Source organism: Astyanax mexicanus, chromosome 21, assembly GCF_023375975.1.
Source record: "Astyanax mexicanus isolate ESR-SI-001 chromosome 21, AstMex3_surface, whole genome shotgun sequence".
NCBI lineage: Eukaryota > Metazoa > Chordata > Actinopteri > Characiformes > Acestrorhamphidae > Astyanax > Astyanax mexicanus.
In genome coordinates this window covers 26,676,530-26,695,105 of record NC_064428.1, presented here as the reverse complement: position 1 = coordinate 26,695,105, position 18,576 = coordinate 26,676,530, and positions in this window count along the sequence as shown.

Sequence of the window (18,576 nt, the reverse complement as noted above, 5' to 3'; positions counted from 1 at the left end):
AATTTTATTAAGACGTGTTTAAATTTAGTGCTTCAGATTTAATTTGTTTGATAGGCTGTTGAAAATGTAGGCTAATAGTAACATATAGGCTAACAGTAATATTAGCTTGTTAGCATAACAGAATCATACCCCAGTTAGACTCAATGATGTTATTTGTTCTTATAATAGAATTTTATTAATGAACATTTAAATTCAGTGCTACAGATTTAATTTGTTTACGATAGGCTGTTGAATATGTAGGCTAATAGTCATATATAGGCTAACAGTAATATTAGCCTGTTAGCATAACAGTATCATACCCCAGTTAGACTCAGTGTTCTTGTTTGTTTTTATAATAGAATTTTATTAATGAAGATTTAAATTTAGTGCTACAGATTTTATTTGTTTATGATAGGCTGTTAAAAATGTAGGCTAACAGTCACATTTAGGCTAACAGTAATATTAGCCTGTTAGCATAACAGTATCATACCCCAGTTAGACTCAGTGTTCTTGTTTGTTTTTATAATAGAATTTTATTAATGAAGATTTAAATTTAGTGCTACAGATTTTATTTGTTTATGATAGGCTGTTGAAAATGTAGGCTAATAGTCACATATAGGCTAACGGTAATATTAGCCTGTTAGCATAACAGTATCATCGCCCAGTTAGACTCAATGTTCTTGTTTGTTCTTATAATAGAATTTTATTAATGAACATTTAAATTTAGTGCTACAGATTTTATTTGTTTATGATAGGCTGTTAAAAATGTAGGCTAACAGTCACATTTAGGCTAACAGTAATATTAGCCTGTTAGCATAACAATATCACACCCCAGTTAGACTCAATATTGTCATTTATTCTTATAATGAAATTTTATTGATTAATGTTTAGACTGTTAGCATAAACGTATCATCACCCAGTTAGACTCAATGTTGTTATTTGTTCTTATAATAGAATTTAATTGATTAATGTTTAAATTTAGTGCTACATGTTATTTGTTTGATAGGCTGTTTGAAATGTAGGTTGATAGTCACATATAGGCTAACAGTAATATTAGCCTGTTAGCATAACAGTATTATACCCCAGTTACACTCAATGTTTTTATTTGTTCTTATAGTAAAATTTTATTGGTACATGATTCAATTTAGTGCTACAGATTTTATTTGTTTGATAGGCTGTTAAAAGAAATGTAGGCTAATAGTCACATAGGCCTATAGGCTAACAGTAATCATAGCCCAGTTAGAATGTTCTTGTTTGTTTTTATAATAGAATTTTATTATTGAACATTTTAGAGCTACAGATTGTATTTGTTTACGATAGGCTGTTGAATATGTAGGCTAATAGTAACATATAGGCTAACAGTAATATTAGCTTGTTAGCATAACAGTCTCATAACCCAGTTAGACTCAATGTTCTTATTTGTTCTTCTAATAGAATTTTATTAATGAACATTTAAATTTAGTGCTACAGATTTAATTTGTTTGATAGGCTGTTGAAAATGTAGGCTAATAGTCATATATAGGCTAACAGTAATATTAGCCTGTTAGCATAACAATATCATAGCCCAGTTAGACTCAATGCTGTTATTTGTTCTCATAATAGAATTATATTGATTAATGTTTAGCCTGTTAGCATAACAGTATCATCAACCAGTTAGATTCAATGTTCTTACTGAACTTATAATAGAATTGTATTGATTAGTCATCCATAGGCTAACAGTAATATTAGCCTGTTAGCATAACAGTATCAAACCCCAGGTAGACTCAATGTTCTTGTTTGTTCTTATAATAGAATTTTATTAATGAACATTTAAATTTAGTGCTACAGATTGTATTTGTTTAATATTGGCTATTGGAAATGTAGGTTTAAAGCCACATATAATCTAACAGTAATAGCATGTTAGCATAACAGTATCATAGCCCAGTTAGACTCAATGTTCTTGTTTGTTTTTATAATAGAATGTTATTTAGAAGTGTTTAAATTTAGTGCTACAGATTTTATTTGTTTATGATAGGCTGTTAAAAATGTAGGCTAACAGTAACATTTAGGCTAACAGTAATATTAGCATGTTAGCATAACAATATCATACCCCAGTTACACTCAATGAATTTATTTGTTCTTATAATAGAATTTTATGAATGAATGGCGCACCAGGAAAGGAAGAGCAACCAAGAGATGCCCCTGTTGCACAGGGTAAGTTAATCAGAGTACTAGTACTGTGTAATGTACTTAGATGAAGGCTAAAAATAGTATTTAACAATAGTATTTAATGATACTAATGTTAGTCTGGTAGCATATAATTATGTAGACTAGATAGAACAAGTTATTTCACTTATAATTGAATATTATCATTGAACATGTCATATTAGTATTGCAGAAGTATGAATGTGTATAATAGGCTGTTGAGAACAATTTTATTTTAATGGATTTCAATGTATGCTAAATGTTGGCTTAACATTTTTTATCCAACACTTCTAATAATATTTTCCATATAAATGAATGAATGACAGTTTATGACATTACTATTTAATTATATTATATTATATTGTGTAGGAGGTTAGTTATACTCAAGCATTGAGAATGAAGTGAGTTTTGCTGTATAAGCCACTTCTCTTAATTGTAGCCTACTTACAGTATATATTTACTGTTCTTTGAAAGCCTTGAATGCCCAGAATGCACTTTTATCACATGCACTTCTACTATTTTATATAATTTTTATATTAGCATGCGTTTACCAGTATGAATCAGCAGTAATGTGTCTAGATTTTCTTTTAGTTAATCTTTGGTTTGGTGTATGTTGCCACAATGTTACATATTTTACTTATTTAGCTACTTTTTAGCAAGTGGGCTAAACTGTGTAAACAGGCATAGTTTTTTCTGATTTTTTTTGTAAAGAAACAGCTGCCATGACTGTGTTGTTTTTTTTTCAGTAACTACAGCCGTTCTTATTGGGTTAAGCTACTGAACTCACTTGCTTAAGACAAAACAAAGTGCTGTTCACCACTAATGCCTTATCACACAATCCCATTATGGTGGGGGTGTTGGACGCCTGTCTACAAAATAGGAGAAAACAAATTTATATCCTTTGGCTCAGAGCGCTAAAGTCCCAGAGAACAACAGCAACATCCCCCCCCCAGCTTACCCAGAACCCTCCCCTTCTGCTCTAATTCAGTCAAAAAAAAGAACACTGGCTGTGGCCCCATGACCTTACGCTAAGCATGTGTTGTATTTTAGGAAATTATGAGTGATTAATGATTTTAAAATGAATAACAGTGATATTTTTCTGCCTTTAAAGAGGACAGTTTTTTTAATAGCTTTAACAAATGTCTGGAATCAATGAATTTGGATACAGAGTAAAGATTATTGTATAAAAAAATCTGAAAATCTGAAAACTCTTAAACGTATAAACAGGTATTTCAAGTTTTTTTGTTTCTGAATCAGTTTCTCTGATTTTGCTATATAGGTTTATGTTTAAGTAAAATGAACATTGTTGTTTTAGCATATAAACTACAGACAAGATTTCTCCCAAATTCCAAATAGAAATATTGTCATTTAGAGCATTTATTTGCAGAAAATAAGAAATGGCTGAAATAAGAAAAAAGATGCAGAGCTTTCAGACCTCATATAATGAAAAGAAAATAAGTTCATATTCATAAAGATTTAGGAGTTCAGAAATCAATATTTGGTGAAAGAACCCTGGTTTTTAATCACAGTTTTCATGCATCTTGGCATGTTCTACTCCACCAGTCTTACACACTGCTTTTGGATAACTTTATGCCTTTACTCCTGGTGCAAAAATTCAAGCAGTTCAGCTTGGTTGGATGGCTGTGATCATCCAAAGGTTTTTCATTTGGTACAATTAAGGAAAAGCTTCATCATTAAGTGGTCTCTTATTTTTTCCCAGAGCTGTATATTTTTAAGGAAACATTAAAACAGTTAAAGCACTTGCCAACTCTTTTTTTTAGCAGAGCTTCAGCCATCATGTGGTAAATCCCAGTAATCTTTTTAGTGTGTAGCTTCTGAACCTGCCCACTGCTATTCCCCCATTCCATCTCCACACTCAGGTTTGCCAGGTAAAGAGAGCAGCATGTGAACATTGGAAACGATTGAGCTGGATATTTTCTCCTAAACAGGTAATAACTGAGCTTCAGTAAGTTTGTTAACCATTTTTTTTTTAGTAGAGGCATTTTACAAAATGAAACTTGTATATTTACTGATCAGCTACAAATTAAGACTTGTTGTTGATTGCCACTGTGTGTCAATCTGTCAACTCGTGTGAGCTTCTCATCTGGGACAGAAAACTCTCTCCAGTGTTTAGAAAACGTACTCCTGTAGCACATTCACACACTCGCTCACATTTATTATTGATTGCTCCATTAACTCAACTTAGTTTAGTAAATAAAATCTTCAAAATCACTTTTGCAACTCAATTTGGCCAACAAAAGAATCAGTATTCAGGTATAAAGACATTAGTAGCACATCGAGGAAGCTTTCTTAATCTCAAGCTTCCTCACCACAGAGACCTGAGGTTAATGATGGGACTAGAATTTATGACTTGTTCTGTCAAAGCAGGCAGTCAGACAACTCTAGAGCTGTGAAACCATGTACATTTCTGTGTCCAAGAAAGAATGTAAAGGTAAATTTACTTAGTATACCAAGAACTTTTCATTGTATTCATGGTGTAGTTTTCACAGCTCAAGGGTGGCCCTACAATCTAACTGCCTGCTCTTCAATTGTTAAAATTAAAGTTAAAATCCCAGCAAAGGCTCAGTGCTCTCTTTGAAAAAGAAAAAGCTTCTGAAAAGAGTCTGGGACCATCCTGTTTATGGTGAGTTCTAATTTACAATTCAGTCTTTCAATCTTACATAATATTTTAATTGTTGCACAAAAAATACTAACGTTTTGGAAGCTCAGCTTGTATATTGCTGACAAGGAGGATTCAAGGATTCAAGGAGATTTTATTGACATTCGCATCACATGTGGTACATGAGGTGGAACAAAATTGTGATCTCACGATCCAGTTTTACACCCAAAGAGCTGTTATTAATAGATATATAGATAAAAAAGAATACAATAAAATAAATAGAATATACAAAATAGATAGATAAATATCCCAAGAATAAAAAATAAATAAATAAAGAGTAGAAAGGTTCAGCAACATGAAGTCCAGAGTGCAAGTGTGCTATAGCAGCATGATAATGTGAATTAGAGCAGTGGAGATAAAGTGTCTCAGTGCAAGTAAAGTGACCATGTTGGTAAACAGTAAACAGTAATTTGTCCTTGGTGTCAGTGCAGTGTGTTTGTTAAGTGGAGTTTAAGAGTCTTACAGCTTCCGGAATGAAGCTGTTTCTGAGTCTTGTTGTTTTGCACTTAATGCTCCGCAGCCTCCGGCCTGAGGGGAGTGGGACAAAAAGTGCTTGTGCTGGGTGGGTGGGATCCTTCCTGATGCAGGTGGCCCTTTTCCTGCATCTGGAGGTGTAAATGTCTGTGGTGCTGGGGAAGCTAACTCCAACAATCCTCTGTGCAGCCTTCACCACCCTCTGCAGTGCTTTCCTGTCTGAAGCAGAGCAGCTTCCATGCCACACATTGATGCTGGAGCACACAACGCTCTCCACCACACATCTGTAGAAGGAGGTGAGGACTACGCTCCCGAGTCCAGCTCGTCTCAGCCTCCTGAGGAAGTAGAGCCGCTGATGTGCCTTCCTGACCAGAGTGGAAGTGTTGTTGCTCCAGGTGAGGTTGCTGGTCAGGTGCACACCCAAGTACCTGTAGCTGTCAACCACTTCCACCGCAGATCCTCCAATGTGCAGGGGGAGGTGGGCATGCTTGCCCCTTCTGAAGTCCACAATCATCTCCTTTGTCTTTTTTACATTTTTTACATTACTTGTTTTCTCTGCACCAATCCTCCAGGTGTTCCACCTCCTGCCTGTAGCTGGACTCATCTCTGTTCGTGATGCATCCAACCACTGCCGTGTCGTCCGCAAACTTCACAATACTTCACAGGGGTTAATCCTCCTCAGCGTCCTCCTTACTTCTGCTGGTGTCACGATGAGGGGCTCCTCTCCTGGTGAGTGTGGGAGTCTGGTGCTGGGGGGTGTGTCAGGGTTCTCAAAGCGGGCGTAGAACGTGTTGAGAGCCTCAGGCAGGGATGGGTCTTTGGAGCTTTGTGCAACGTTAGATTTGTAGTCCGTGATGCACTTGATGCCCCTCCACATGCTCTGTGGATCCTGGGAGGAAAAGTGTCCCTGGATTTTCTGAGCATATGCAGCTTTTGCCCTCTTAACTCCAGCAGTCAGCTCTCTTCTAGCCCTCCTGAGTTCATCCGAGTCTCCAGATCTGAAGGCAGCATCCCTGGCTTTCAGCAGGGAACGCACCTCTGCGTTCAGCCAGGGCTTCTGGTTCGGGTAGCAAGTCACAGTCTTGGTAGTAGTGACATCCTCCACACACTTGCTGATGTACCCAAGAACAGCAGATGTGTATTCCTCCAGATCCAGCTCCCCCTCACACTCAGCAGCCTCCCTGAAGACCTGCCAGTCTGTGCAGCCGAAGCAGTCCTGCAGCACAGCAGCGCCGTCACTGGGCCACACCGTGATGGTTTTCTGTGTGGGTTTTGAGCGTCGCAGTGGGGGGGTGGTATGCGGGGACCAGCATGATGGAGATGTGGTCCGATAGCCCGAGGTGGGGGCGGGGGAAGGCTTTGTAAGCGTCTTTCACAGAGGAGTAAACACGGTCCAGCGTGTTATTACCTCGCGTTGGAATGTTCACGTGTTGGTAAAACCTCGGCAGCGTGTTCTTCAGTTCTACGTGGTTAAAATCCCCCGCTACCACGTAGAACGCGTCCGGATGCTTGTTCTGAAGCGAGCTGATGTTGTCATAAAGCTCCTTCAGCGCGTTGTTAGCATTAGCATCCGGTGCTATGTAAACAGCAATCACGAACACCGCCGAAAACTCATGAGGCAGATAGTGAGGACGACACTTCACAGTCAGCTGTTCTGTCGCCTCGGAGCAGTGGCTGTTTACCAACACGCAGTTTGTGCACCAACCTTTGTTTATGTAGACGCACAAGCCGCCCCCCCCCCGGGCTTTCCCGGATAGCTGGCTGCGGTCCGCTCGGAAGAGCTGCCGGCCGGCGAGCTGGAAGGCTGAGTCCGGCATGGTCTGGTTCAGCCAGGTTTCCGTGAGACAAATCACAGCGCAGTTCCTCATCTCCTCAGAAACATTCATCCTCAGCCGCAGCAGGTCCAGCTTGTTATCCAAAAGCGACGGAATCGGGGGTCGGTTAGCATTAGCCTTTAGCCTGGCTAGCACCCCAGCGCGTTTTCCTCTCTTCTGACGCCGCTCGCACCGCCTCCTCCTCTTGCCCTTTGTCTGCAGCGATCCACTCCCCCACGCCGGAGCGCGGAGGAGCTGCAGCTCGCCCAGCGTAGCTCGGATATTATTGTCCATAGTTGCTGTTTTACTGACCAAACTTTCCTTAATCCTCAGAAGTTCGGTTCTGCTGTAACTCACACGCGTGGGGCGCGTAAAGTTGGGTTCAGAACCGACGTAAAAACAGCTCAAAATAGGGTGTTCGCTAGGAGCGTAAGAAGCCGCTGCACTACTGCGCGCCGCCATTCAGTTCTGAAAACCAAGATCAAACAAAAACTCAATTGAGTTAACTCCAAAAATGCACAAGTATTCAGTTATTTAGTCATTTTATGTTTTTGGCAAGTGTTGTCAGAATGATCTTTCTTTTTACTACACTCCTCATGCCACTGGGGGCAGATGTCTCCATATGTGACAAAGGCCAATCTCAAATTACAGCCTGTGTGTGTTTGTTAATAAAGGGAAGATATTGGCTTTTGCACACTGAAAAAAATCCTAATTTTCATCAATAATTTTAATCATAATAAAAGAAAAAAATGACACTGATCTTAGATTACTATGAATGGGCTACTTCTGTTTAGATGTACTGGCTGTAAGCAAACAGGATGATTACTTGTGACCATCTCCCTCTCTCTCCTCACTCTCGATTGTTCTCTCTCTCTTCCTCTTTCTCTCTCTCAGCTGGCTACTATTTAATTATCCCCTACGCTTAATTGGCTAACTACAACCTTGCCATCCATTGCACACTACAGCACTCACTGATGCGTTTTCATGCGCATAGCCGATTCTCCAGGTGTCGTACCCTGTGACAGTCATGCAAATGTGAAAAATAAAACATTAATAGCAAAATATAACACAATCTGAGCTTGACTCCATCATATATTTATTCCTATCTGAAGGTAGGAATTTTATCTTAGATTACTGACCATGGAGGTTTGAGTTCTTGATAGGATTTGATTGTCTATTCTCCTCATTAATGTAGTGTAGTTTCACAGCTCTTGAGTGGCCCTACAGTCTAACTGCTGCTCATCTGATCTTGGTTTCATCATGCATTTGTAGGGCTGTGGTGTGGTGTGATGGGATTTGAACGTATGATCTCCTGTGTCTCTTAAAAACATGCAGTTAGACAGTTAAAAGGCCACTCAAAAGCTGTGGATCCATGTATATTATGTGTCAGAAAGAAAGGACAGAAAGATACATTTACTCAGACCTTTCAGATCTTTCAAAATTTTCTTCTAAGGTAATTTTCCAGCTTTTGTGTGACTCAACAGTCTAAAGAACACAATCTGAGCTTGGCTCCATCATGCATTTATTCTTGTCTACAGGTCAGGACACTTTTTAAGACATTAAGGAAACCTTACTATTCTTAGATTCCTGACCATGGAAGGTTGTGGTGTTGATGGTATTTAAATTTAGTTAGGCCACTCTACAGCTTTGAAACCATGTATGTACAGTATCTGTGTCCGAGGAAGAACAGAAAAGTAAAATTACACTTTATTGCAGTGTAATTTCACAGCTCTGAAGTGGCCCTACAGTCTAACTGCTGCTCATCAAGGGTGAGGAGATTATAAGTTCAAGTACCAGCAAGAACTTCTGACCATGGAGGATTGTGATGTTGATTAGTGATCTAACTAATGATCTTCTGAGACTCTCGACAAGCAGACACTTAGACAGTTATGCCACTTAAAAGATGTGGAACCATGTACAGTATGTTTCCAAGAAAGGACAGAAAGAGACATTTACGCAGAACTGAGTTTTAATGTAAAGGAAATTTCCCAGCTCTTGAGATCATGAGTTTTATAGTAATAAAGAACAAAAAATGAGCTAGGCTCCATCAAACATTTAATCCCATCTGCAGATCTAGATTCTATTAATCACATTGAGAAGGTCTTCCTATTCATAGACTCCTGACCATGGAGAGTTGTGGTGTTGATGGGATTTTAAATAATTATCTCTTAAGTCTCTTGAGAAAAAGGCATACCTATCTGTGTCCAAAAAATGACAGATAGGTAAATCTGAAAAACACTGAACTTTATTGTAGTGTAATTTCACAGCTTTCAAGTGGCCCTACGATCAAACTGCTGTGAGAGGAGTGAGAAGAAGAGTGAGAAGTTAAAGCCCCAGTAAGGGGTAGACACTCTATTGTCAATAGTAATAAAGAACACAATCTGAGCCCGACTACATCTTGCATTTTCGTCAAATAATATACTGCACATTCTATACATTTGACCCCTATTACATGCTGCCAGAGGGAGAAAACTTCATTGGACATTGCAGTTTCCTGAAGTGTGACATGTAGAAAGACCCCTAAGTCCCCCAACACACACAGACACACACACACACACCCTTCACAAACCACTATGTAGATTATCCCTTCTCCCAAAGGGGCATTTACTTTGTAAATCAGATTTTTCGCCACGGCAAATTGAGATGTACAGAACAGGCCATTGAAATGAGTGATTTGGAATGAATGAGGGAGGCAGGACATGCGCATGCACACAAACTGAAACAGGACACACACACACACACACACATACACACACCTTATTAATCAGCTCTGACAGCAGCTATGGCAGGGAATCGACATGGGCCAGTAATCACAGCACACATCCACCTTATTGATCCATAATCCCCTTTCACATAACACACGCAATTTCATATAATACCTATAATAACGCCGCATTCAGGCTCAAGTAGCTGTCAGAGGCAGGCTACGCGTCTAGCGTGGGGACTTAGCTGGTGCGCACATCAGACTACGCAGCGCTGAAAACAGAAACAGACCTTTTTCCCCTTCATTTTTTTCCTCTTTACCCTTTTTTTATTTGAATGCTTTTCTAAACTTTTTTAATCTTCCAAACTTCCAAATCAAAACATGTTGCATCCAAAAGGAATCAGCTGAGAGTTGATGACTTGTTGTGTCATCTTCAGTGATGAGTCCCATTTTTGTCTTAGTGGTGAGTGGGAGTAGACGTCACACATCCAGAAGGTCTGAAGTTATGTTGAGGGGATGCAATTTTGTGCAATGCCAGATTACTGCTGGTCTTCATTACAGGCATTTTGATAGACCAACATTACGTTAATCAAAGCACACCCTGGTGTGCTCTTTCTAATAGTTTTCTACGATAATTCATCCCATACTAAAAAGCACTTTTTTCTGACGATGCAGCTGACCATGGTATAGTATCTGTATCAGGACATTGTCCTGTTGATACAGCACACTAAAGTTTCTTTAGAAAGGGTAGAGTGACTGGTTGCTGGTCGTACAATGCCAGATTACTTTTAGTCTTCAATATGGGTCCTGCAAACTGTGGCCCTAGCTTTTCTGAACACACACTCTGGTGTGTTATTTCAACAGGATAATGCTTGTCCACATACCTTGTCAAGAGCTTTTCTTGAAGACACAAATACTAAGCCATCGCCAGTTACATTCAGCTGACCTATCTCCATTTAAAATGTGTGGGATGCTATTGGACAGCACAATCTTGAGGAACTTGTTGGGAATATTCAAGCTACATAAGATGGGTTATTACAGGACGCCATTAGAAACCTCTCAACTACAACTCCATACTGGGACAACTGCTTTTTGTGTTAAGTAATACTTTTGTATGTGTAGTTCAATAATGATGACCAAGAGTTTCCCACATCATTGATTGTTCCTGGTAACCTTTACAGTATATTTCTTCTGAATAGCATTACAATCTGTATGACAGTATTTTTGGCACTGATGAGATTGGAACTATTGAGAAGTTGAGTAGCTCACATACATATTTGTGTGTAAGAAAGAACAAAAAGGTCAATTTACTCAGAGCTGAGTGGCCCTACAGTCTAACTGCTGCTCAACAAACAAGGAGGAGATTGTAAGTTCAAGTTGATAGTAATAAAGAACACAATAAAGAATGTGTGAGATGGGAGATGAGTGTTAGTAAAGAAATGATGTTAAGGTAGAAATTAATGTTATTAAAAATTAATGTTTTAAATGTGCGTGACTAAGCTCCAATAAGACGAAAACACAGATACTATGCCAAGGCCAGCCACATCACTAGACCTATTCCAGATTCCTTGCGCTTGTTAGCTTTTTCATTATTCAGAGGTGAGTATATCAGGCTGTAGCCTTCCCATTTACTGTGTTAAAACAAGCTGTGTGCGACGAACCGCTAGCTAATATCACCCTGGTTTACCAGAACACTCAGGCTTCCTCAGTGTAGTGAGGTCTGGCTAGCCTTAGAGGAAATCTGTAAATCTAAACACACTGTAGATAAACGGAAGTGCTTAACTCACCCAAATAAACAGTTTTCAGGAGAGAAATCTGTGTAGATTAACATCCAGCGCTCAATTGACAATCAGTAAAAAAATCGGTATGTGTTGAGAAAGGGTAGGACCAGTGGTTTGTAGGACCTCATTGACGTAATGTTGGGACGCCAATTCTTCTTAAGTTTTTGTCTGTGTTTTTTTGTTTGAAATCTAGTAGTTTCCGTATTTCTGGCTTTGCGTCATTCTACAACACACACACTCTCTCTCACACACACACACCAGTACTACATACAGTATTTCCCACAGACACACACCTGCACTGCTGTCTCCAGTGGGTCATTGCTTGGCTCTTATCATGGACAACAAGCTTGCTGGGAAATATATAGCGCAGATTCCAGGTTTCCCTCCATCATTGTCTTTGCTGGGAAGGGCGGCTAATCGCTCCGGCGCTATCAGTCAGAGCGCAGCAGCCAGCCATTCACACTGACAGCAAAGAATTATGGGAGATCATCAGGGGTTAAACAGGGATGACAGCAGCCATAGGGGTGACTCAGCTGTGAATTAAGATGGTGCTGATAAAAGATGGGGATGAACTGGGAGGTGGGGGCGCAGGAAGGCCTGTGGCTCGGTTGTTCAGTTCCAGGGTTAACCCCTAAAATTAGCAGCTGATTATATATACAGTTATTAATCTTGAGACTATTAATCAATAGCTACCATTAAATTAATATGTGTAGTTATGAGAATGAAGAAGCATTTAGGTGTTTAGGAGCTTTTCTACGGTGCCAACAGAAGTATGAATCTCAATTACTTAAAGCACTGCCACCATGATCGTGACATGGCTGGTTTGGATCCCGGTTATGCAGCTTGCCCTCAACAATTGGCCTTGCTCTCTCTGGTTGGATAGATGACGCTCTTTCCCCACATCACTTTTAGGGTGATGTCAATCAGCACTCACAATTTGAAATAAATCTATTATAATAAAAGTAATAAAATAAAACCTATTTATTGATTAGATATTTGCTTACTACAGCTGTCACACTTCATCTATGTTTATCCATGTTTTTTTATCTTTTCTCTTTTATTTCTTAATTAATGTACTTTTTATTTATTGATTAAGTAAACTGGTAAAAATCTCACATTTGTAGAAATCAGCTGTTTTTAAAAGTATTCTATATTTTGAACTCAACAGTAGAAAATGTGGTCTTAGATCAGTAAATAAAACCAATAAAACATCAACAGGCTCTGTAAAAAAATGGATTAAGGGTGGAAGGTGGGGCCAAGCTTGGCAAAATTATTAATTCGCGCTTTATAAAAATCTATCTATCTATTTCTCTGTATCTTTGTCTATTTTCTGTCTCCTCTGTCTCTCTATCTGTATCTAATATTGCTTAAATATATTTATATCATTTTATTTTTTATTTCTTCACTGTTTTATGTTAAACTGAATTGATGTATCTCCTAAATCTGTTTAATAAATGACTGTTGCTTATGTCAGAACTGAAAATGTACAAAAAAACACACACACACACACACACACACACACACAATAAAGAAAGAAAGCATGTTCCAGAGCAGCCATTAGTGCTGGTTGCCACGTGCAGAGCGAGTGTATTCAGCAGGCGCTCTATTCAGTCTGACTCCAGGGTAACGGTTGCTATAAACAGCTAGAGGAATCAGAGCAGGTCAGTGTGGTGTTATCTCAGTCCAAGAAGCCTCTTATCAGCAGCGTGAACCTCACGCTCCATCCTGCAGCTCCTCAAGGACTCCCCCTATACTGCCTTTAACAGCATAAACACACTCAGCCTGCTTTTACACATATACACATATACCTCTTCTTCAATGTGATCTGACATCTATACTCAACACATTATACATGTGATACAGAACAAACATATTATTATATATATATAGATAATTATATACATATACAAACAGATTTATTTGTTTTATATTGGATTTTTTTAAACATTAGTAATATTTTTTATTATTCTTGCTGTTGTGTAAAAAATATATATTCTTTCACCTGGCATTTGATATGTATTTTTTTTTTAAATGTCAATGAAAGTCAGAATGAAAATATTTTATTTTATTTATGAAGCTCATGGTGGATTTTAATTGGTCCATTCTTCATGGAAATGTGACATTTTCTTAAAACAATTGCCAGATTCAAATTGTGTAAAAAGAAAATTAGGAAAACCAGAAAAATGTCTCTCTATCTATACCTAATATTGCTTTAATATATTTAGATAAAATTCAAACTTTCTTCATGGCTACAATAAAAGAAGGACAAAAATCTTCTTAACTTTAAAGCATTTCTATTGGTGCACTCATCTTTGAAAAAAATATATATTTTTTATGATATATATATATAATACACATGTATATATGTATATATTTATATATATATATATAGAACAGAAAAAAATCTTACTGTCTAAAAAAAGTATATTATAAAAAAGAAAAAAACATCTTTTTTTTTAAAGAGGGGTTTATTTTTATCAATTGTATAAATTCACATGTTCAATTCAACAGCTTTCAGCAATGGAAATAAACTGAGTTTTGGAAATAGATTTAAAAAATGTCAATAGTAAAGTAAAGCAGTATTAGCACACATTTTCACTTTTATCATAATAACTAGACACAGAAATACAGATAAAAAATAACAGTATGAGTCTTTTCTTTAGAGAAATTACAGATGAAGCCAGAGAGCGGCGAGTACTGTTTCCTACACCTTCAAAAGACTCTTGGAACCTGGAGAAAACTGATACAGGAAGAGATCTGGCTGATCTTAATGTTGAACTAAGTCTCAATTTCAGCAGTGAAGAGAAGAATTAGAGGTCTGATCTTGCTAAGATAATAAAGTAAAAAAGCAGCTTGTCTGGGCCACATAGAACTGCTACTGGAAAACTAAAAATAAAAGTAGGGGTGTTCTAAAACTTTTGACCAGTAGTGTATATATATTATAAAATATATAAAGTGTGTGGCAGATTATTAATACATGGAATTGCTTTACTATATACTCTATATACAATTAATCTGTTCTTCTTTACTGCACAAATACTTGTATTACATCATTTTCATTTTGGAGCCTGGAGATATACATTATGAGAAAAAAACAAAATACATAAAAAATAAAAAAATAAAGATTTTTGTTTTGCATGACAGAAACTGTGTGTGTGTGTGTGTGTGTGTGTGTGTGTGTGTGTGTGTGTGTGTGTGTGTGTGTGTGTGTGTGTGTGTGTGTGTGTGTGTGTGTGTGTGTGTGTGGTGTGTGTCCTGACCTGATCCTGACGAGCACCATTCCTGGCAAGTGTGTTATCATAAGAGAACTCCTTTATAAACACAGAATACCTGCAGTTCCATCTTCCACACCACTACACACACACACACACACACACACACACACACACACACACACTGCATTCACTGGTGTGACAGCAGACAGGCTATTTGTGAAAACATAATACACTTTTTCTTTTGTACGAAAATAGCAGAGTGAACCCAATAATAAACAGGTTGCTTACCTGCTACAGGTACACTAATTACTATGAATGTCCCTTAACTTAATTACCTGTTTCATTTCACAGGTGAACATATGCTTAATTAGTTAATTGCTGGATTACAATTGCATTTCATCACTGCAATGTAAAAAAACATGAAGCATTAATTATTTTAGCATGAATATGACAAGAAAACGTTTTAGAATTTCAAATCCATTGAACAGTAGATTAAAAGAACAATATCCGTTTGTGTTTCCCTTTTTTTTTGTAAACATACAATTAAATTATATATATTTTACAATACTGAAAACTTCTGGAGTATAACCAAGAGGAAGATGGATGATCACAAGCCATCAAACCAGCAGCAGCTGAACTGCTTGAATTTTTGCACCAGGAGTGGCATAAAGTTATCCAAAAGCAGTGTGTAAGACTGGTGGAGGAGAACATGCCAAGATGCATGAAAACTGTGATTAAAAAACAGGATTATTGCAGCAAATTTTGATTTCTGAACTCTTTAAACTTCATGAATATGACCTTTTTTTTTCTTTGCATTATTTGAGGTCTGAAAGATCTGCATCTTTTTTTGTTATTTCAGCCATATCTCATTTTCTGCAAATAAATGTTCTAAAATGACAATATTTTATTTGGAATTTGGGAGAAATGTTGCTATTAGTTTATAAAATAAAACAACAGTGTTCATTTTACTCAAACATATACTCTAATGTATACATTTAAATAGATATAACTATAGATAAAATTATTTTTGCTTACCTTGATATTACCTATTATGTTTTTCTTAGCAATAAGAGTCCATTAAGGTAAATGACATGGGATGCTGAATTAGTTTTGCTCATTTATGTTATAATGTTTATACATTAATACATACATATATATATATTTATTCATTCATATACATTCTAATTTCAATCTCTGAAAACTAATAGTAATTACATAAATAGTGTGCTATTGTTTTATCATTATATTAGTGGAATAAAGTGGTCAGAAATGACAATAATATCATTCATCACACTCATGTCTGGAACAATATATGGTCCAAACACTAACTGTTCTTGTGACAGGCTTATATACATTATATTACATTATATAGTATTATAATTAAAATACTATATAAGTAGTTAAAATGGGAATCCTGTGACATTTCATTTGTTCTGTTGTTTATACTTTATGTGCCATAAGCACTTTATAATTATTATAAAGGTATTGTCTGTATTAAATTCATTATAATCAATTATCACACTTGTTGTACAGCATGTTTATAAATCATCTATATATTTATAATAGCTTATAAATCTGTTCATATAGAAAGGTTACCTACAGAGCATTCTCCTCTGTCTCTAATTCTGTGTATCTCTCCATTAGTGAAGCATCTACAGTCCCATGTGTGTCAGCTGGGGTGTAATCATGCGTATACAGCTTGGTCCATTGGAAGAGGTTTGACTACGGGGGCTTTTTAACCCCCCATCCCCCCCTTTTCTTGATTATCGCACACTCAAAGTGAAAAATACCCCGATTTCAATGCAGCGAATGTCTTCCATACAATTACTGGATTAATCATTTTATTCTATTACTGAATCTCTGGAGAGAGAGACTCTAGAGAGAGAGAGAGAGAGAGAGAAAGAGAGAGAGAGAGAGCATATTGTGTTAAAGAACCGCTATTTTGGAGCATTTTCCAAGCGGCTTGTAAAAGCCGAGGGGTCACGGGGTCACGACTCTTAATTACATTCTAACAGCACAGAGATGGCCAGAAGAGGACGGGGAGGAGGACGAGCGACAGAAAGAAAAGCGAACAAATGCAGATTGATATTGCAGGAAATTATAGCTTTTGCTAATGTTGCAGAGGCTACCCCCCACCCCACACACCTTTTCCGTACAGTGCCAATGAGACCCACAATCAGAGCCCAGGTCCTCGCCCGGGTCCACAATTATAACAATGTGTGTGAGAGCAGCTCCTCGTATGAAATAATACCGCTTCAGAATTACATACCTCACGCAGTGAAGCAGATAAAGAGAACATAACAAGAAGTAAGCAGAAGTTTGGGGTAAGTTTGTTCTTTCTTTAGAAACACTTGATAACTGCTCTTGTGTCGTTTTTCTTCCTTTTTCTGCTCTGAAAAAAAGAAGAGTTTAAAGTCTTAAATCTTCGGCCTTGGCCTAAAACGGTTTTCCAAAGTCTTTCAGGATTTGAAAAAGATGAAATCCTTTAGCAAAAAAAAAAAAAAATTGTCAAAGAATGGCCAAGGTGCTTTGGGGCTCTTTTGAACTCTTAAAAAACAGTAAAAGTTCTTTGTAAGATTCTTTATAAGGGAAGTTGTGGCTCAGTGGTTGGAGCACTGGCTCATTGATAACAAGGTTGTGGGTTTGATACCCAGGTCTTCCTCCCATCCAGGTTTACCCTCCCAACACTGGCAGGCGATAGATGGACAGGCGACTATTAATTACCAATGGGAGGACGCGATTTGTAGCCGCAACAAGGCAACAAGCGACAAAGTGATGACGCGGTGAAGTGGCATTCTACAACGATTGGTGGAACAATTCCTTCGGACCAATAGTCCAAGAGACACAGGGGTCGTGGCTCCCCTCCTTCTGCTCTGTGAACGTTTGATTTCCCCCACACTTAGTTCATATCCCCAGCGGTGTGGTCCTGAAGACAACATAGAGGATTATAGCTGCTGATTATTCCTGATCCCATGTGGATCAATGGTTCCAATGGGTTGGTCTGGACTTGTCGCTTGCCAGAGTGAACAAAGGGTCAGGTAGGATCGAAATCGAGGGTAGGGGTGGCCCAGTGGTTACAGAACTGGATCATAAAGAAACAAGGTTGTTGGTTCAATACCCAGCCCTACTACACTACTTCTGTTGGATTATTGGGCAAAAGCCTGCTTCAGGGGTGCCATAGCATGACTGATCCTAGTTGTCAAGGTCATGGGTTTGATACCCAGGTCTACGATATTGCAACTGTTACATTTTTGGGTAAGGTCCATTACCCTCCTTGCTCCAGGATGTTGTAGCATGGCTGACCTTAGTACTCTTACCCTGGCAGTATCAGGTGGGATAGGCAAAATTCAGGGTAGAGACCTTGAATCATGGGTGGCATAGCATGGCTGACCCTGGTTGTCAAGGTTGTGGGTTTGATATCCAGGACTACAACATTACAACTGTTAGCATCTTTTGTTCAATGTCCATTACCATTCCTGCTCCAGGAACGTTGTGGACTGAAACTGGCTGTTTCGGTTGAGATATGCAAAATCCCAGGCAGTGGTGGCTCAGGGGTTAGAGCACCAGGTTATTGATGACATTAAAGTTTGTGGGTTTGACACCTTGTCTTGGCACCACAGGTGTATGCTACCACAGGTGGTCTCTTGGGAATTCCTTTACCCTGACTGCTTCAGGGGTGTTGTAGCATGGCTAATCCTGTGCTCTGACCCTGGTAGTCAAGGTTGTGGGTTTGATACCCAGGTCT